The 23,034-nt window shown below is 39.2% G+C and overlaps 1 protein-coding gene across 2 annotated transcripts in view; it reads right to left on the reverse strand.

Moving 5' to 3' along the window:
• LOC132843539 (NACHT, LRR and PYD domains-containing protein 3-like) overlaps positions 1-23,034 on the reverse strand; it is a 924,649-nt gene that overhangs the window by 392,166 nt on the left and 509,449 nt on the right. The window lies entirely within an intron of this gene.

Here is a 23,034-nt window from a genome sequence, read left to right on the forward strand (position 1 = left end):
AGGGGGGGGCTCTGTCACGGTTGGACCACCTGCCTTGCCTCCCAAGCATCAACGCAGAGAAGCGTCTCTGGAGTATTAGTCGCTTCCAGACTACAGTTCCCATATCCCCACTCCGGGACTAATTATGCCGCCAGCTGTCGCCTATTTTCCCATGCTATAAGAGGCGAACTTGAACTTGACCCCATTGCGAAGTCTCGATCTGCCATTGCGATCAGTCTGAGCGTTTCTTTGTTTATCTCTAGTTCCGGTTTTGTCATTCTGTTTCTGTGTTTTGGTTTTTCAATTGTTTGCTGCCTGTCCTGACCTTCTGCCTGTTTTTCCCAACTACGATTTCTGCCTTCTCTACGTTGTTGTGTTTGCCTTCCCTGACCTTGTCTGTTTGTTTATGAGATTGTTAACTAAGTTGCAAATGGATCATCAGCCTTATGACGCCTCATTACATTGGATGTATGTGAACACTCCACCTGTACTCAGGTCCACCTGAACCAGTGTGTGTAAAATCAGAGGTCTGGAGGTGACAGTTTTGTACCTGTACTAGCACAGAGAACAACACACACCAACTGTTTTTGCGTCTCTGAGAAATCCAACATATAACTGACTGTAAAGTACGACTAGTATTGTCATGTTATTAACTGGTAGTGTACATCTCTATAATTCTTTATTTTCTGTAATAAAATGCACTGTATCTGCAGTTTTGTTTGTAGAGTCTTGAACACAGATCAGAGTGTAGTGTTTGTAGGCTGCTCGCTCTCACATGTGTGTGTTATGTACATGACCTAATGGTCTTATAATAAATTGTAGCTGAGAGATTGTGGAGTGCAGAAAGACGTCCCTGCTTCTGTAAATGTGCTGATGTGGTCTCCTGTCCTCTGATTTGTGTGTTACAGAAACACACTGACATATCTGCTACATCTGGATTATGGCTGTGTTTGTTTGTTTGAAATCAGTGTTCTGATTTTTCATCATTTCTCTTCCAGACTCTCTGGGTGTAATCTGACAGAGGAAAGCTGTAGAGTTCTGTCCTCAGTTCTCAGCTCAAACTCCTCCAGTCTGAGAGAACTGAACCTGAGTTACAATTTACTGCAGGATTCAGGAGTGAATCTGCTCTCTGATGGACTGAAGAATCCACACTGTACACTGGAGATACTGAGGTACACACACACACACACACACACACATAAGTAATAATTCTAATCATTATATTTTTATTTCTACAGAAATTTTTAAACACAAATCTTTACTATATATATATATATATATATATATATATATATATATATATATATATATATATATATATATATATATATATACATACATACATACATGCATACACATGTAGCGATTTTGGCTCGCAAAGCAAGGTAAATATTTATAAGTAATTATAACGTGTTATAGTGACTCCTAAATATTTTAACCTAAGTTGAAATTGACGGTAATGAAATTAACGTTACACTTATTTGGTCTGTTCGTCCGCTGAACAGGCCGTGTAACCTTTATTAATTCTATGAGAGCGGTATCTTCCCTTTTACTTTATACCGTAATTTTAATTAAATTAACTTAATAGAGCATGTAGTTCAGACCAGATGTTGCAGGTACCTTACGTTTGTGAGCGATACTCAGAGACAATCACTTGCGGAACAAAAATATGCCGTTAATGAATGAGACAAACACAACATAAAACTAACTACACAAAGAAACAAAAGAAATAGAGACAACAAAGATGAAAATAAAACACACAAAAGGAATTGAAAGTGGGGAAAGGGAGGAAGAGACTGGAAAAAAAGAAATTAGAAAGGAAGGAAAGGAATGGTAAGCTTAGATTCCAAAATTAATCACACCTTGACTGGGAAATCGTAACAGAAACTTAAGTCTATCCTTACGATTCAATGTGAGATTCCTACTTGAAATACGCATCTAAATTGATTGGTAGAGGAAACGGTTACTTGCATTGGCTTGCGGCACAAGAGTCTGGATGCAACGGGTCATCTCAGTCAGGATGGGGTCAGACGTTTTTCCTGAGGATGGTTCTGGGAAGTGGAGCTTGCCGGAAGTTCTCTGAAGGAAGATGGAGTTGTCTCTAAGCTGTTCCGAAAATCTGACCAAGTATTGGTGGTGTTTGTGACATTTTAAAGGTCCCGAACTCCACCCATCTTTTTGGGAGATGGCCAATACTATGGCCCGGATTTCGGAGGGAAAAACTCCCTTTGTTTCAGGTGTCTGTGGGCGTAGTTTAGCTATAAAACTTTTTAGATGACTTTAAAGTTTTATCCAAGGTGTATTAAGACGGTATATCGCCTTTCGTGATCAAATAAAATACACCATTGTTTGGAAAATGATTAACGATAATTTTGTGGTCATTTGGATACTAAACATGAAGGGGAATGATGGTATAAAGGCATCGGTACATTATATAACTAATGTTACTACGATATTGTGTTCTGATAAAGGAGAAAGAAACAAAAATGAAACACAAAACATTTGCATTAGGGAAGTGAAAAACATAATTTTGTATACATCCTTACATCAGACCTTAAAAAGGACATACAGCCTTAGAACAGGTATACATTAACATGCCAGGATCGGTAATCAAAGTATAACTGATGTTAATCCAGTGTTGTGTTCTGATACATAAATAAAATAGATCCTTGTCAGGAAAGTAAGGAGCAAATAATTTTAAGTCAGGCAAGCCTTAACAGAAGAAACACATTACAACAGGGTTATAAGAATATCTTATATTATATTATCTTATATCTTATCTACTTGTTTTATTAGTAAAAGGAATGTCCCATTGTGTTGGGTGTGTGTGTGTGTGTGTGTGCGTTTGTAGGTGGGTGCGTGTGTGTGCTCTGGTCGGGGGCCCCTATGAGTTCAATCAGAGAAGCCGTATGGGGTTATCTGGTCTTTGTGTAGGATCCAGCCTTTCTGGAGCCATTTGTGTGGAAACTGGAAAACTAAATGACCTGTACCAGACGCTACACACACATATATGTATATATGTGTGTGTGTGTATATATATATATATATATATATATATATATATATATATATATATATATATATATATATATATACACGTATACATATATGTATATATATATATATATATATATATATATATATATATATATATATATATATATATATACACACATACACACATACATATATGTATATGTATATATATATATATATATATATATATATATATATATATATATATATACACATATATATAATATGATAAAATGTGTTAAATAACAGCAGCACAATATTAAAGTCATTGCACATGAAAAATCAAACAGAAAATAGAACATTCACAGTGGGGTGTACGATCTTGGAGAAATGCTTCAGAAAACTGAGTCGGACCGACAAACAAAACAAACATGTAGCCATTGAGCACAAAGGGGCGTGTCTTGTCAATATGCGGCAGAGAGAGGGTTCAGTGCGCATACTGACATTGGCAGAAAGTGATTGAAACACTGACATGGCGGACAAAAACGAAAAGCGAAAAATTCTTACGATAAGGCAAGAAGAAGGACCCGTGTTAATATAGGATCAGCTTTCCAGCACTGGAGAGAACTGAACGTCTTCCGGGTGAAATGGAGCTAAACCTTTTATGGTACAACACACAGTACAGTACTACAAAAACACATTTGTATTACCATAGTATTACTCATTGAGTTCATTTATGGATGTATAAAATATCCCCTCGGCCAGCTGCCCCAGCAGGTTCCGCCATAATAGTTGCTTGGGTTGCGTATGTATGTGTGGGTGGAGCTATCAAAACAGGGGTGACACCCATTTGGGTTAGAGGCATATTTGTTTTGGTCAATGTCAAATGTCAAAATTGGCTCTCAAACATCGTACATCCCACCTTTAAGACGATCATTGAAATAAAACGCTCTGATAAACTTGGACTTTACTGAAATGGTATTGTAGCATTCCAGATGCACTTTACTCTCGAATACTGATGTTTATATATTTTATTTTCGGTTAAAACACCATAAGAGCTGAATACAAAATAAATAAATAAATAAATAAATAAATAAATAAACAGCAATCAAAAATGACTGCAGTCTGTGTATATACATATATATGAAACCTATAAACTAATAGAAACTCATTTAAATGCCATACAAAGAGTTATACACCATAAACATGTATAAAAAATATCACATTTCAGATTGAAATCAGACTTAATAAACTAATTATATAAATACTGCCACAACACCGTCGCCGTCACACTTTGCATAACAATAATAACGAATTAAGTGTTGATGACTGAAATTCTAACTGTGTTTAAAGAGCCGTTAAACATTAGCAAATAGCTTCAGCTTATAATCAATAAAATAAACACTTAAACACAAGGTTTCTCAAAGTTTATCACATAATATGAAATTAATGCTGTACCTTGTGCCCTTCATCAGCCAGGTGCTAAGAGGTAGAATCCTTTGAACATGTATGTACGGTGAGCACACTAAAGTTTTTTAATCCGTTTCAATTACTTAAAATGGTGCTTGCCGCTCAGAATGCCGGTTACCGCCCCATCCACAAACAGCGCCGCTAAACCTCCTTTCTCTTACTTCAAAATAAAGGCATATGTGAAAAGTAACCCACATACGCCAATAAAACAAATAAAACCACAATGTCCAAATAAAATATAGGCGGAAGTATTGTTCGACAAAGAATCTAATACAAAACAAATAAAGAGTCCCTTTTTCTTTGTCTTTTCTTCATATTGAACTGAATATTTCCCTTCAAATCATGTAGATGGAGGTGAAGAAGCACTTCAATGGTTGGGGAATTTAACGGTCATTTACACTCCCACCAAATCATGAGTGAATTGTATGAGGTTAAGGAATATAAATCACAAATGATTTTCAACAATTTCAGAAAATGGACAAAAATGTTCATACTAAGTTCAACAAATTTTAGTAATATGATGAAAAGAATACACTTGGTTGCTCGTGGAAACAGCTAGACGGTCTCGAGCAACAGGATCAGCTTCTGGACTGGGCATTCAATGATAGACAGCCTGTTGAGTCGACGACCATCCTTTTCCAGTTTTCGGTCACCAAGGCATATCTTGACTCTTCTTACAAGCCCGTATTTATCTGTAGTAGTTTCTGTAAATCTGGCAAACCGCCACTTATTTCTGGGCAGATCATCAGTCTTTTCCATGACAATATCTCCCACTCGCAAGTTTCTCTTTGCTGAGTGCCAGCACTGCCTGATGGCAATGTTCAATAGATACTCCTTACACCACCGGCTCCAAAACTGCTCCGCAAGGTACTGAAAATGACGCTACCTTTTCTTTGCATAGATGTCTTCTCTGATGAATTTGCCTGGTGGTGGTAATGCTGGAACAGACTTTATGGTAAGCAGGTTATTGGGGGTGAGAGGTGCAAGGCTGTTGGGGTCATTAAGATTGTCAACTGGGAGTGGTCTACTGTTTACGATCGCCATAGCTTCATACAAGAATGTCCGCAGTGATGTATCATACAGTCTGTCAGAAGAGAGTGAGAGCGCTGAGCGAAGAACACTCCTTACTGTTCTGATTTGTCTCTCCCATACCCCACCTACGTGACTTGAATGGGGCACATTCAGGACAAAGTCGCACTGCTTCTCAGCCAGGAACACAGACAGACGCTCTGCATCAATTTCCATTAGTGCATTTTTTAGCTCATTCTTGGCTCCTACAAAGTTTGTGCATCTGTCACATCTGATTTGATGCACTGCTCCTCGTAATGCAACGAAACAGCGCAGGCAATTGATGAAGTTATCTGTAGACATGTCATTTAGCATTTCTATATGAATAGCCCTGGAGCTAAAACATGTGAAGAGGAGGCCGTAGCTTTTATATTCTTTCTGACCCTGTTTGGTGACAAAGGGACCGAAGCAGTCCATACCACAGTATGTGAATGGTAGAGATGGATTTGTATGCTCTGATGGGAGGTTGGCCATTCTTTGTTCCTCTGTGGATCTCTTGAGCTTCTGACATGTCACACAGTAATGCAAATGGGATGCTGCTGCTCTATTCATCCCTGGAATCCAGTAGCCTTGCGATTTGATTTCATTACTTGTGAGACCCTTTCCTCGATGCTTGACATTCTCATGACATTGAGAGATGATCATCTTTGTTATGTGGTGATCTTTAGGGATGATCACTGGGTGTATGACCAAGCTGGGTAGAGGTGCATTGCAAAGTCTTCCTCCCACCTTGAGTACTCCTTCTTGATCTAGGAAGGCATCAAGATGATACAGCTTGCTGCCAGGTGACAGCCTGGCACCCTTTCTTAATAACTTGATATCCTCTGGATAGGCGTTTCTTTGCAGGTCCTTAATGATAAGTTTAGCATCTTCTTGTTCAGTTTCCGTACTGTGACTGCTGGACTTATTCCCTTTTGCTCTGCGAAATGAGCCGAGCCACAGCTTGAACAGCTCTCAACCATGAAGACAGCTTTGACAAGCTGTCTGAGAGGCTAACGTCTGTTGTTTCTGCACTCAGTACTTGAAACTGTCTGACTTCAGGACCTCCAATTGTTAGTGCTCTATCAATATCTGCAACAAGAGGTATATCCTTCTTTCATAAAAATCTTGGCCCTGTCAACCAATTGGATGAAACAATCTCACCAGGGCTTATGCCTCTTGGCGCATGGTCAGCAGGGTTTTGAATTAGTGGGAACATATCTCCACTGTTGAGGAGTAGTGCCAAGATGTATCTTTTGCACTCTGTTTGCCATGAACGTATGAAAGTGCAGTGCTTCATTGTTTATATATCCCAAAACCACCTTTGAGTCAGTCCAGAAGTGCTCCTCTACGTCTGCATATTCCAGCTCCTGTTTAAGCATATTGCTCATGGCAAATGAGATGATGGCTGCTGTAAGTTCAAGCCTGGGAATAGTCTGGACCTTAGCGGGAGCAACTTTGGATTTACCTATGACCAGGGTACAATGGATGTTTCCTTCTTCGTTTATGAGTCTTAAATAAGAACACTGGACATATTCACTGTTGCTGATGCTGAATCAATGTGCCAGTGGATCCCTAAAACACTCTCTAGAGTTGTGTCATCAAAGTTGAGATCAAGCTCCTTCACTACAATGGCTCGTTCAGAAATTGGAATGCTGTTCAGGACATCTTTGTCATTTGAGATAAATTTGTGCAGTCTAAGACCACCTGATGCACACAGCTGTCGAGCTTCTCTTGCTACCTGAACAGCTTCTTCTTTGCTGGTTACACTGGTGACACTGTCATCTACATAAAAGTTTGTTGTGACAAATTTTGAGCCAAGAGGATACATAGCCTCACTCTCCTTAGCAAGATGTTTTAGAGCATAGTTGGCACATCCAGGTGATAAGCTTGCACCAAAAAGATGGACCTTCATGTGGTATACTTGTGAGTGTGAATTCAAGTTTCCCTTTTTCCACCAGAGAAAATGAAGGTAGTTCCAATACTCTTCTTTCACATGAAACTGGTGAAACATCTTTTCAACATCACACATAAGAGCAACGGGATGTTGTCTGAATCTTAGAAGAACACCAGTTGGGTTATTAATTAAATCTGTGCCTTGGAGCAAATGGTCATTGAGACTGGTCCCCCGGTACTTTCCAGAACAGTCGAAGACGACATGGCGCTTGTCTGGCTTCTTCGGATGATACACCCCATGATGTGGGATATACCACTTCTCACCATCCTTTCCTTTATCTTGCACTTCTTCTGCATCACCTCTCTAAATGACTTCTCTCAATGACTCAGAATGCCGGTTACCTCCCCCATACACAAACAGCGCCGCTTAACTTCCTTTCTCAAACTTCAAAATAAAGGCATATGTGAAAAGAAACTCACATACTCCAATAAAACAAATAAAACCACAATGTCCACATAAAATATAGGCAGAAGTATTGTAGACAAAGAACCTTTAGACAAAGAACCTAATACAAAACAAAAAAGAGTCCCTTTTTCTTTGTCTTTTCTTCATATTGAACTGAATATTTCCCTTCAAATCATGCAGATGGAGGTGAAGAACCACTTCAAAGGTTGGGGAATTTAATGGTCATTTACAGGTATTATATGATGCTGTAAGGGGAAATATTAAAAAGATTGTAGATGAATGTACAGATACATAGATATAAAACTTTTCCAAAGTGCTACAGTCTCTTCATAGCATGACTCCGCCCCCTTCTCCTCTTGTTGAAGAATAACATTTGAACTGAATGGATGATCTCATTCCATCATATCCTTCAGTTCAGACTGAACCACATGTCCCAGTTTGTACAGAATCAGTACCGCTCTCATTCAGTAAGAGGTGAATTCCTTCAACAGGTCCAACCAATGACATTGTTCCTTCACAGCACACACTTTACTGCAGTCAGTGAAAAGCAGCTGAAGCAGTCACGTGTTTTACACAGGAGGGACTTCAGTGAACCAGAAATATGAGTCAACACATGGAAGTTTGTTTCAAGACATTATTATGTTTCAGAACGTCAGATATATTGTCTCATATGAGCTGAGATACATGGATCTGTCCAAGAGCAGTCCAAGTTTATATAGATGTGGCTATTAATAATGCGTCTTTTCGTGCAGCTTCACAGGAAATGTGAAGCAATTTCAGGTGGATTCCTGATATCTTGTTTTTAAGAATTGAAATATATGTGTTGTGCTTCACACAATATCCCCCATGTGGTGCAGAACCCACTGTCCTACAGGTATAGACCAGATTGTCTAGGGACTCGGGACCTCGGTCATGTTTTCATTTTAAAAAATAAAATGTGAAGCTCAGTCTATACAGTTTACAAAGTTATTTATTGTCCGTGGTGTAAAAGATTAATTTTACTTGATGCGGGAGGCTGGTGGCATCATCCCATTGAAAGTGTTGTAAGTGCATGTGTGGAGACGTTTTTTTATTTTAGGCATGTTTTTCAACGCATGATCTCACAACATGCCATTGTCAACTTTAGTCATCTAAAGTAATTTCCCCAAAACAAATAGTGAGAGAGAGAGAGAGAGAGAGAGAGAGAGAGAGAGAGAGAGAGAGAAAACGTAAACCTGACTTCAAGATGTTTTCTATCGACAGATGCTCAGTGTCATCATTAAGGAATTGTTCTCCCATAGTGGACCTGTGTTGGTTCGAGGCCACTCAGAGCTGGTCAAGTAGGATTAGTTAGTCTTATCCCATTGAAAACCACTTGCCACAGTATCAAGCCCTGTTTACAGGTATAACTTTATTATTCTTTATATTTGTAGCATGCCCCCTGAACAAGGATGAGACTTTTACTGATGGTTTTTTCATTCATTCATTTTCTACCGCTTATCCAAACTGCTCTGGTCACGGGGAGCCTGTGTCTATCTCGGGCGTCATCGGGCATCAAGGCAGGATACACCCTGGACAGAGTGTCAACCCATCGCAGGGCACACACACACTCTCATTCACTCACGCAATCACACACTACAGACAATTTTCCAGAGATGCCAATCAACCTACCATGCATGTCTTTGGACCGGGGGAGGAAACCGGAGTACCTGGAGGAAACCCCCGAGGCATGGGGAGAACATGCAAACTCCACACACACAAGGTGGAGGCAGGAATCGAACCCCCAACCCTGGAGGTGTGAGGCAAACGTGCTAACCACTAAGCCACAGTGCCCCCCGATGGTATTTTGTGAACTTTAATTCAAACAAACATATCACCACGTAAGAACTTTCACTTAGTTCACTTAGGGCAGCTTTAAACCTATTCTTTGCGCCAACAAAGTTTGTTCCCTGATCACATTAGGTTTGGCGAATTGCACCTCTGATTGCAATGAAACACCTTAATGAATTAATGAATGTGTCAGTGGATAGGTCAATGTTAATGGCTTGGGAGCAAAAGCAAGTGAACAAAAGCCCATACCGTTTGTGTTTTTTGGCCTTCTGTAGTTACAAAAGTGCCAAAACAGTCCATACCGCAGTATGTGAATTGGCGAGAGGGCTCTAAGCATTCTGCAGGTAGGTCGCTCATTCTCTGACCCTCCAGAGCCTTAAGGAGTTTGCGGCAGATAACACACTGGTGGATGAAAGAAGCAACGATTCTGCTCATCCCTGGGATCCAGTAGCCACTGGATCTGATTTCGTTTGTGGTGAAACCTTTTCCTTGGTGTTTGACTTTATCATGACAGTGAGCTATTATGAGTTTGGTCACATGATGTTCCTTTGGAATTACAATAGGGTGTGTGAAAGAAATAAAGAATCTTTGATAGTCTCCCTCCGACCTTGATGAGACCGTCCGTGTCCCTGAAAATGTCTAAGTGGAACAGTTTGTGGTGATGTGGGAGCTGCTTGCCTTTGTTTTATAGTTTAATAGTTTTATCTCTTTTCCCTATGTTTGTTTTTGTACATCTCGAATGATGACACGTACTGCACTTTCTTGGTCACTCACTGTAGCTGGCGCACCTGATTTGACTTTCTTGGCCCTTCTTATGAGACTTTGACTGGCTTTGACTGCTCTGGACCATGACAAGAACTTGGACAAACGTTCTGCAAGGCTGAATGTCTCTGTAACTTTGGTTAATATTGTCTGTGTTTTTCTGATTTCTGGATCTCCAAGAGAAAGTTCCAGCTCTACACTTTGTTACCAATGAACTGTGAATCTCCTCTTTAATGTTTTTGGCTCTTAAATAGATGCACTGTCCATAACCACTCATGCTCACATCTGAAAAGTGGTGCAATTCTATTTCATTAAGCTATCCGAAACTAGCAGGAAAGTAACAGCGAGTTATGTTTACCTTGTCTAAGTTGGCAAAGTCAGATTTCCAACTCTCCCACCTCAGTGTTTCTGGCAGGGTGTTGTACCAATTGATACCTTGGTGACATTTCCTGCAGGATCCTTTTTCTGTGAAGTACATATGGTACCAGGAAGCCAAGGGGGTCGTAGATGGATGCAACAGTAGATAAGATGCCTCGACATGTTGCTGGAAGGTCCTTTAAAGTGTTGTCAAATCTGAAACAGTCCCTTTCAACGTTCCATTGGATGCCTAAGGCCCGTTCTTGTGGCATGTCTTTGAATGTTAAGTCCTTTTTTTTGTCTCTATTGCACGTTCAGATGGTGGGATGCTTTGTAGAACAGCAGGCTATTTGAGATAAATTTGTGTAGAGGGAGCCCTCCATACTTGCATATCTCTGTGGCCTCTTGTGCGCGCTGTATTACCTTTTCATCTGTGTCTGTGCTTGTGACTCCGTCGTCCACATAAAAGAGTTCTTTAGCTAAATACCTTAGTCTGTAATTTGCACACCCTGGGGATGATGTCGCACCGAAAAGATGTTCCTTCATTCTATAACCCGTGGCTCTGTATTGCCGTTTTTCCACCACAGAAAACTCAGGTAATCTCTGTCGCAACGCTGAACGTGAAACTGGTGGAGCATCCTCTCTATATCGCACATTAGAGCAATAGGATTTTGTCTGAACCAAAGGAGGATGCCTATTAGATTGTTAATCAGGTCTTGCCCTATGAGAAGATGATCATTTAGACTTTTTCCATTGTATTTTGCTGAACAATCGAACACAACACTTAGTTTAGTGGGCTTTTTGGGGTGGCATATGCCGTGATGGGGAATGTACTATCGTTCACCTTGTTTTCCTTCATTGTGTACATCTTCGACATCACCCCTTTCAATAATGTCTTTCATGTAAGTTATATAGTTTTTTTTTGTAATTTTCATCTTTGTTGAACTTTCGCTTTAAGTGTTCAAGTCTGATTTCAGCAAGCTTTCTGTTGTCGGTAAGTGTGGTCTTTGTCTGAATGGTAGAGGCATCTCACTGTGTCCTTGTTCATTTTTCCTTATTCCCCCCTTAAGTTTGTCCAAAAAGATGAGATCTTCTTGTGAGACTGTTTTGTCACTTGCCTCCATGTCCTTAAAATCTGACTCTAGCACATGAATAATGTCTATGGGAGTAACAGGAGTAATTCCTTTATTGTAATTCTATGACACAAACTTGACTGTTTCATTGAGCGCTGGTGTCTAGCCTCCAATGATACTCCACCCTAGGTCTGTGCGGATGGCATATGGCTCCTCACCTTCTCCTAATAGAACTTGTCTTGGAGCTAATGTTCTGGGACAGTTAAATCCGATAAGGAGTCCAACATCACAACTCAAAAGAGTTGGTATCTTATCAGCAATTTCTGTCAGATGAGGCAATTGTTTTGCTGTGTCACTAGTGGGTATGTTGTCATAGTTAACTGGAATAAAGTCTTTGGTATATGAGGGGGGTAGGTCGATGTGAATGTCTGAATCATAACCTCTTACAGGCATTCCAGAAACTCTGTTACTCATAACAGTAGAGTGAACACCCAGCATGGTAGTTAGCTTTAACTTTACAGGGTGAGTGTCCGCTCATAGCTGTTTGCTTAATTCTTCACAGACAAATGTACTGTCACTCTGTGTGTCTAATAGTGCGTAAACTAATTGCTCTTTAGACAGGCTCTGAACCGAAGACACCCATACAGGAACAATCATGGATGTGCTACTTGATTGACCCACCTTACTAAGGTTGAGAGCTGTAACTGCGGTTTCATTTGGAGTGCTTGGAGCGGTGTTTTCGGAGCTTTGAGACCTTACATATGCCTTGTGATTGTCATTGTGCAGACAAGTGGATGCTTTCTTTGCAAATGTCACAAGTGTGGTGATGGCAACAATCTTTGGCGTTATGGCCCACTTTTAAGCATCCATAGCACAGTTTATTGGCCTTAACATATGTGCGCCTCTCTTCTATGGGCTGATCTATGAAGTTAGGGCACTTTGACAACTGGTGATTTTCATCTTTACAAAACGCACAGGGTACCTTTAATTTTGTGTTGCTTGTCCTTGCCTTGTTGTTTTGTACTGTGGCTTGTGTTGTGAAGACTTGTGTGGGTCTGTTTGGTTTAAAGTCCTTTGTGTTCCTTTTCTCATAGGATGAGCTGCGTGAGTGAAGAGCATATGAAGAAGTGACCGGGTTGCATGCAATCTCCGCTTCGAGTGCCACAAAATGTGCAAAGTCCTTAAAAGAGGGAAAATCCTTGCCGTCCATAAGTGTAACTGTTACCTGTCGATTCCAAGGGGCTGCCAGCCAGTCAGGAACTTTCTGCAGCAACTTTTGATTTTCCTCACAGTCACTTAGTATTTCTAGGCCTTTTACGTATGGTGTGGCTTAGAGACATGTATTTAGAAAGTCCGAAAATGTGCTTAATCCTTCTGCATCCTTTGAGCTTATTTTAGGCCATTTTGCTAGTTTGTCTCTGAAAGCTCTTTGGACAATAAAAGGCAGACCATGATGTTGGTCAACTTTTGCCATGCCTCCTTGTATGCCTCTTCATCATTGCGAAAGATTGTGTCCTCAAGACAATTTTGAGCTGGGCCTGTGACGTACCTTTTGAGCAAGTGAATTTTATCAGCAGGTGAGATGCCTTTACAGTCCACAAGTGAAGGTGCTTGCGTAAAAATTTGAGGGTTTGGATTGTTCATTGTTTGATTTGACATATGGATAGACACATTGTTTTGTGGCATTAATGGAGGTAAGCCACTACAGGGAGCTGATGCTTCATGAATAGATTGGTGGTCAACAGAGAAAGGCATATTGTTTGAATGTATTTGCTGATTTCTCATTTCTCTGTCGTAGATCTCAAGTTTTGAGCGAGCAGCTTGCATTTCCTTTTCTGCCCTTAAATGCTCAAGTTCTGATTCTATATCTTTCATTTTTTCCTTTTGTTTAATTTCCTCTTGCACAATTTTATATTCTGCTTCCTTTACAGCCAACTCCGCAGCTGCATCAACCCTTTTGGCTGCGATGCTTGAAGTGTCAGACTGCTTACCGATGCTAGACTGAGAGGCGGTACCGTAGATGGAGCGGGCATACTGTTTTGACGGTAGCTGATGAAGACGCTAAGTTATGTCCTTAGTTACTGCTTCACAAGAGTCCATTTTGCGTCTTGTGTCAGTGTATGGCATAATTCGCTCCCTTATTTCATTGTACACCTTCATCATGTTGTTCGAACCATTTTCAATGTCATCGGGCATTGTACAAAACTTGTGCTCTGATAAGTCAGTCTTTAGGCTTTCTCTGGATGTTCTGATTAGCCCTTTCCATTGTTCATAGAGACTTATCAGTTACGCCTGGGTAATGATATTTTTTTATTAAACTCCATTTTATGGAGTTCGGCTAATTGTTTTTCTTTGCGTTCAATATCATTCTTTAACTCCTTTCTTGACATACTCTCTGTATCTCCTTGATGTAATAAAGCTCTTGTTTCATGGATTTTGTTTTGTAGCTTATGTTTGCTCTTCGCTACCGTCCATTTTCCATGCTGTTGCCGTTGTCCTTAGAGTTCACAAGCTGCTCGATGTAGAACACTGAGGTGAAGTTCTTACTGTAGCATGCCCCCCAAGCAAGGATGAGACTTTTACTGATGGTTTTTTGTGAACTTTATTTCAAACATACCACCTAAGTAAGAACTTTTGCCTCTTCTGAGGGGCTGCAAGTATATATAAGACATTAACCATATTTGGAATATCACGTTGTACTAAATAAACTGCGCGTGCCTACTAAAAACAAAAAAAGGGGTGTAGCTTGAACCCGTAAGTCAACTATGGCAATACAAAGGTTTCAAAATAAAGGACAATCGCATTTCCTGTGATAAAGTATACTTATGGTTATTTACAATATTTATTAAAGTTTAATGATTTATAGCATTTATTTATTGCATCTCAGTATTTTTGTGCATTAAACATTATGCAATTATAAAAGAGTGTAAATCATATTGTTATCAAAAATATTAAAAGGATGTTAACTTATTGAGAATGAACCCAGGTCTCTGGTGACAAAGCTGCACATACAGTAGTACACACTCAACACCTCAAGCCACTGGGCCACTGTTTGTGTTACAAATTCATGCAGTCACTGTTTCATGCACAACTAGGAATATATTTCATTATTTTATCCAATAAACTAGTGCAGAGATTTCTCGCATTATTAAAGCTACAAGTTAGCAAACATCAGTAATGCATTTTTTTAACATTTATTAAATACATTCTTATTGAGTTTAATAAAAGTAAGTGTTACATTTTGTAAAGTCTTATAACAGACTGAATAGGAGCTTAGAATATGAGAGGTTACAACACGAAGCATTAATTATCCTCTAAATAAATTCACATAACATAGTTTTTAAATCATTTCATAACAATCAGAGAGATTTAGATATATCACTTTCGAGTTTGAGAGTGCAGTGGCAGTAGAGGTATAAAACACACTCAGACTCAGAGGTGGTAGTAAAAGTAAAAGGCGTCTTCCATACAGTGCAAAGTCTACACATTGAAGAGGCAAAAACAAGTGTCTTAGCTCTCCCTTTTGTACCCAAGGTGTGTGAATAGGATCTTGTGTGTGTGTGTGTGTGTATTTGTTTGTGTGTGTACGTGTTTGTATGTATGTATATGTGTATGTATGTGTATGTATGTGTGTATGTATACACACATATATGTGTGTGTCTTCATGCATCCTCCCTGTGAGCCTATACACAAACTCTCTCTGTTCTCACCATTGTTGTTTGGTCTCCCTGTTGTTTGTTGATGTTATCTTCCTTTTGTATTATAAAGGATTATATCATGCCTATCATGCCTATATCATGCCAGATATAAAGTATATCATGCCTCACTCTCTCTCTCTCTCTCTCTCTCTCTCTCTCTCTCTCTCTCTCTCACACACACACACACACACACACACACACACTAGTCACCCATAATTTCAACAGTTTAGTTTATGTAAAATTATTTTACATGACAAAGAGCTTCACATTTTATTATTTAATAAGAAAAAAGTACAGAAGTCTGGACCTCTGTATCCTCATAACTGGCTACGGCCAAAAAAATAGGACATCAAATAATTAAAACGTACAAAGAGTATTTAAACCCCAACTCTCGTTTTAAGTATATAAATACTGTAACAGCAACTACTGAATATATATATATATATATATATATATATATATATATATATATATATATATATATATATATGTATATGTATATATATATGTATATGTTAGAGATGAGCCGGATACTCGGCTGAAACGAGTATCCGGTACGGATAAAGCACTTCTGCCGAGTACGAGTATTATACGAGTAATACGAGTCAATATCTGTGCTCGGATTGAATGAAAATCATCATTGGGTAGCTGATTGTGTCAGCGTTCTATGATAGGCTAGTCACAGCGCCCCTCCCCTACACACATACAGATATATTGTGTTGCTGTGTCTCGCTCTGCTCACTCACAGTCACACACAGAACAGCTCTCTGTCTCTCCCTCAGTCACTCGGGTTCGCGGGTCTTTTCCGTTAACGTTTAGGGTTTCTTCAGCTTTTTACTTAAGGTTGTAACGTTAATAATACGTACTTACTAACCAGTAGAGTTCTAGTAAACGTGGGTTCATTCAGACGTGGTGCTTGCTTGGTAGAATGCGACTCGCATTGCGTCTCTGCCTTTTTTTCTTTTTTAAACCTTCAGCTGTCTCTAACCAGTAACCAGACACTGAGTGTCTGACACGTTTTTGCTGTATTTCATAAAAACATAAAGGTAGTAAGCTAGTGTTATAAATATTACAAATTAATTATTAAGCTACACACTCTCTCACACACACACACACACACACACACACACACACACACACACACACACACACCTGGTGTGGAAATAAAAAAATAAAAAAGAACCAAAAAAATTTTTAAAAATCACACTGATCATAAAAAAATTAAAAGTTAAAAAAGAAAGTTATGTTGTTCATTACATTTTACTTCATAATTGCACTGCATTGTTTTGTTTTCATTGTTGCAAAACATGTTCTGTAATATAGTTCGTTTGCTATCGTGATCAAAACCATTGATCTGAAGCTCAATCCTGATGCTGTCCTGTAAATATTTTTCTAATCAGCAATAAATATAACAATTTCTGATCAACCCATATTAATTGCATGCATAAAATAACATACGGTTAAAGCCCCGTCCATTTCAAGACAAACCCCCACCCACTCCGAGTACAGATACAGATACAGATAATGCTGTACTAGCTCATCCCTAATACATACATATATATATATATGTTATGGTCATGGTGTTTGCATGTTCTCCCCGTGCCTATATATATATATATATATATATATATATATATATATATATATATATATATATATATATATATATATATATAATATGTTATGGTCATGGTGTTTGCATGTTCTCCCCGTGCCTCGGCGGTTTCCTCTGGGTACTCCGGTTTCCTCCCACGGTTCAAAGACATGCATGGTAGGTTGATTAGCATCTCTGGAAAAATTGTCCGTAGTGTGTGATTGCGTGAGTGAATGAGAGTGTGTGTGTGCCCTGCGATGGGTTGGCACTCCGTCCAGGGTGTATCCTGCCTTGATGCCGATGACGCCTGAGATAGGCACAGGCTCCCCGTGACCCGAGGTAGTTCGGATAAGCGGTAGAAAATGAGTGAGTGAGTGGTCATGGTGTTAGATGTACAGAATAACATCTATGAACAGGAGTTCACAAAGATTTAAATTCAACTAAAGTATATACTCTGAAAGTATAGAAATATAAAAAGAGAGAAATATAGAAACCAAGCATATTACTGGCTTCAGTATAAGTGACATAGAATTACACACGATTGAACTCTATTGTCCATGTGTTTTCTGCGCTAGAGAATGTGATGTGGCCTTTTCTCTGTGATGCACATTCTTACTTGTCACATCTGTATACAGATGTTCATTTTATATTTTTATCCTGACATTAGAACCTTGTGTTCAGGCCCAAACTTTATTTCTCAATGATGGAAACCTCAATTCACGATCAGAGAAATAAATCAAACACTTCATTATTTCCCTTCTAGGCTGTTTTACTGTAAACTGACAGAGAAAAGCTGTAGAGTTCTGTCCTCAGTTCTCAGCTCAAACTCCTCCAGTCTGAGAGAACTGGACCTGTGTCACGATAAACTGCAGGATTCAGGAGTGAAGCTGCTCTCTGATGGACTGAAGAATCCACACTGTACACTGGAGATACTGAGGTACTCACACACATGCGCACACACACACACACACACACACACACACACACACACACACACACACACACACACACACACACACACACACACGTGTTAAATCTGCTTTGTAAATGTATTTAGTGAAGGTGACTGATGGATATACACTGAGAGTGAGATCCACATCCTGGGAGCAGCGACACTAAAAGCAGTTTGACTGAAGCTTCTTCTTATTAAAATTCACCTTAAGGAAGTCAGCATTTGTTGATGATAAATAAATATTTGATAATTTATTAAAATGATCGTGGATGTCACAGGTAACCAGTACAGTTCCTGTTCAATAGGAGTGATATGGTCTCTCTTTTAGTTTCTGTTAGAAAATGAGGAGCTGTATTTTGTACTAACTGTAATGGATAAAAAGTTTTTTTGTGAAATACACAAGAGAGAATTACATTAATCTAATCTACTTGGAATGAATGCATGTAGAAAAGTTTTTTCTGTATCTTCTTTACATTAAAATTGACAAACTTTTTCACATTGTCATTATTTATATGTCTATATCCCATATGTCTATTTAACCGTGCCGCGTTGCCGATGGCAGTGCAGAATCATCGTTATTGTACCGTCAGTGTTACAGTATGTCCATGTAACGTCTTTATTTCATCGTCCTCTGTTTTGTTTAGTTTTCGTCTGTGTATATTATCTATTAAACCCCATTCATTTCAAGCTATCCTGCGCATGGGTCTGTCTCCCTCCTTCCTGCTTGTGACAGAATGATTCCGTGCAAACTAAGACCCAGCAGGATAGCTTCTAGCTCGGACCGGCTTATTTCCCCCTTTATACTGTATATCTCCCCCTGGACTGTTCCGTCAGTCTTCCTAGTCTTTTTTCTTTTGTCGGTGACATCGCTCCGTGTTTTTCGGTGAGGGACGCTGCTCCAAATCTGGTTCTGTCCAATGAGGACGTCGCCTCACTTCTCTTTCGCAGAAGGTGTCACAATCCAGTTTTTTTTTTGGTGCCCTGCGGCATTGCCCCACATCTTTTCCAGTGAGGGACGCCGCTCCACTTCTGGTTCAGTAAAGGACAGTATGTGAATGTGTAAATGTTCTCCAGCAGAACTTTCCCCAGAGCTGCTGAACACACTGTATGAAAATCTCTGTTCTAGAAATAAAGAAACGTGTTTGTTCTGAGTGACCTCTCTGTTATTATCTTTTTTCAGAAAGTTAAATACATCGTCTCATATGAGCTGAGACACATGGATCTGTACAAGAGCAGTCCAAGTTTATACACAGATGTTCATTTTATATTTCTATCCTGACATTAGGACCTTGTGTTCAGGTAGACACTTTATTTCTCACTGATGGAAACACCTTAATTCACTATCAGAGAAATAAATCAAACACTTCATAATTTCTCTTACAGTCTATGGGAGTGCAATCTGACAGAGGAAAGCTGTAGAGATATAGAGATTGTATATAAAGATTTTGTGTAGTTCATGTTTTCAATACTAAAACTAAGTGTGTTAAGTGTGAGAAGGTTTTCTTTCTTGCAGGATGCATCACTGCAGTATTACAGATGAAGGTTGTGCTGCCCTTGCTTCAGCTCTGAGGTCAAACTCCTCATCACACCTGAGAGAACTGAATCTGACCGGTAATAATCCAGGAGAATCAGGAGTGAAGCTGCTCTCTGATCTACTGAAGGATCCACACTGTAAACTGGAGACACTACAGTGAGTTACTGACTTAGTCTTTTTACTGTATGATATTGAGTAATATTCACTGTGTGCTGTAAAATGTCACATCTAATGTGGGTATTTGTGCTTCTGTTGTTCATAAGCAATGTGTTTTTTTTGTCTGTAATTCTGTCCTGTTGTGTTTTTCAGAATTAAGTATAATAAACTCACCAGGTCTGAAGTATGACAGGAGTCTCTCCTCAGACCTTTTTTCCAGGATAAATCAGTTATGGTGGAGAAGCATTAGAACACATCCCACATTTCCAGCAGTTTGGGAGCTGAATCATTCATATTCAGATGTAGAAGATCCATAACAATAACTGTGTCTGATCACATTCTTTTATACAATCAGCTACAACTTCACACTTTAACATATTTTATAATTCAGAGTAAAACATAAAAACATGATCGCTCAAACTTGTTTCTTCATATCTGATTTTGTCCATAAAGTTTTTTATATTTCTTGTACATAAAATAAAGTCTTATCCTGCATATAAAGTTTTTGAGTAGATTCCTTCTTGAAAATTCTTTTCTTACTCCGTTTCTCTCTCCACACGTCTATCACGTTGTTTTCAATCATTAAATCCTTTAGTTCTTTACTCTCTGTATCTGATTTAAAAACTATCCCATCTGCCATATCGAGTTTACTGAAAACTCTCTTAAAGTCCCATCATTATTATTTATTTATACTTCTTTAAAATTCTTCTTAAAGGATTAAATAATTCTTTCTTTTCTTTTTCATCTGTTGGGTCATGTACATTTACTAAAGCCAAATTTCTACCCTCATAATTTATTTCTACACCATACATTTCCCTTTGTTATCTTTATAGAGCAGTTTTACTCATTTTAAAAATATCCCCTTCATCAGTAAAGCCACTCCTCTCCCCTACTTCACATCTCCATTATACAAAATCCCTCCTTCCATCTCATCTCTCATCCATTACATTTTTTCTCCAGTCCGAAAGATGTCCTCTCTTTTGTATATTTGTCTTTCACCTGTTCAATTTTATTCAAGTCCAACAGTACCCTTGCTTTGAAGGTCACAAACCCACACAAGTACTTTGTTCTTTTTGGTCCTGTCCACCACTGTCCACATTGTTCAGGAGATTTTTAAGACTTGAGGATTTTCTCCATACTGCAGATGTCCATTTTGTATGCATTTCTCTTGTCTGTTCGTTCTGTTCTCTATTCTCTTCATTTTCTCACTCATTCCTCTCTTTACTTGTTACTTCCTCTTCTTTTTTGTGCTCTCTGGGGTTCTGTTCCGTCCTCTACTTGTTCTTCATCTTTCTTGTGTCTGTCCACCTGTTCTTCCCCTCCTCCTTCCTCTTCCCACATCCAGCATTCACATTTATTTAATAAAATTATATTTTTCTTGCCATTCCAGGCACTTCACAGCATTGCATAGTGTCCCCTTTCCTCACACTTATAGCACTTAAATTCTAGGCACTCTTTCATCATGTGTCCTGGGCTCATACACAACCTACAGGTCTTCACCTGATAACTGTGCATTACACTTTCATTCATTCATTTTCTACCACTTATCCGAACTACCTCGGGTCACGGGGAGCCTGTGCCTATCTCAGGCGTCATCGGGCATCAAGGCAGGATACACCCTGGACGGAGTGCCAACCCATCGCAGAGCACACACACACTCTCTGCATTACACTTATTTATCTATTTATTAGCATTGCTATTCATCACTTTATTTATCCTTAAAATATAAATGTACTACATTAATTCCTCACTGATTCTGTGTCATTGTGTTGTAAAAATGATTTGTAAAAGTGTTCATCTGTCTTCTGTACAAGGTCAGATTTAGATAAAAATCATGTCTACTGATGGCCTTAGTGTATATTCAGTTGATGTGTGTAGAGTAGCAGGCAGAATAGTGTCACCATACAATATATGAATCAACTGGATTGTGTTGAACATGTAAAGTGTTTATCATGATGAATAATAATTCTAATTGAAATATTATTAAAATGTATTAGACATTTACTAAATGTGGTCCTTCAGATCATCTAACACAGAAATGACAGAGTATAGATGATGTTTAACATTGTTTTACAAGCTGGATGATTAAACAAAAAAAAAAAAACTCCCTGAGGTGACATGAGGAAGAAACATTGAGCAGAACCAGACTCAAAGGGAACACATCCTCATATTGGTGACACCCTGCTATAAAGACCACAAACACACCTGAAAACAGATTACTCTGAATTTAGAACATAACTGGCATCAAGCTAAATTAGTAGAATTAAAACATCTTGAAATGAGAACCTCAAAAACTACAGGACAATTTTAGTGCTGTTGCATTGAAAGATCTCTACAAGCTGATAGAATGTAACAAAAAATGTGATCCTTATATAGTAGTAAAGTGTAAGCCATTTACCCTGAACAGCACTTATTCAGGGCAAACACTCTCTCACTCACTCATTTTCTGCCGCTTATCCGAACTACCTCGGGTCACAGGGAGCCTGTGCCTATCTCAGGCGTCATCGGGCATCAAGGCAGGATACACCCTGGACAGAGTGCCAACCCATCGCAGGACACACACACACACACACACACACACTCATACACTCATACACTAGGGACAATTTTTCCAGAGATGCCAATCAACCTACCATGCATGTCTTTGGACCGGGGGAGGAAACCGGAGTACCCGGAGGAAACCCCTGAGGCACGGGGAGAACATGCAAACTCCACACACACAAGGCAGAGGTGGGAATCGAACCCCAACCCTGGAGGTGTGAGGTGAACGTGCTAACCACTAAGCCACCGTGCCCCCCGCTGTGAGTATTAACATGAGATAAAACAATTATATGTTGACTTGCTATGCAACCTTTAAAGCAACTATGTTCACGAAGGTAAATGAAGTTCCTGCATTTTCCAAAAATAAATCTTGCAATGTTTTCGACTACATTATATACCTCACAGTGTTTATCAAAATTAGTATAAGTGCCTGTGTTCCAGATCATCATGTTTTTGCCACCGTAATTAGGATTTTGTTTTGGAGTAAATAAAAAGCTTCCGCTTCTACACGATGAATCTGCTGATCACTGGGAATCAGAATGTTTGTATACGTGAGATACCTGGATGACGGCTGCACGGCAGTTGTTTCAACTAGAGAAATTAAGGACTTTAACTATGACATGATTGACCAAACTCAGGTTTAATGGGTACGATGGAGGCAAGACTTCTTCAGGGCACAAATACTGAGGCTTAAAGGTATGTAACTTAAGCAGTAGCTGTTTTA

The sequence above is a fragment of the Tachysurus vachellii genome, chromosome 3, assembly GCF_030014155.1.
Source record: "Tachysurus vachellii isolate PV-2020 chromosome 3, HZAU_Pvac_v1, whole genome shotgun sequence".
NCBI classification, from domain to species: domain Eukaryota; kingdom Metazoa; phylum Chordata; class Actinopteri; order Siluriformes; family Bagridae; genus Tachysurus; species Tachysurus vachellii.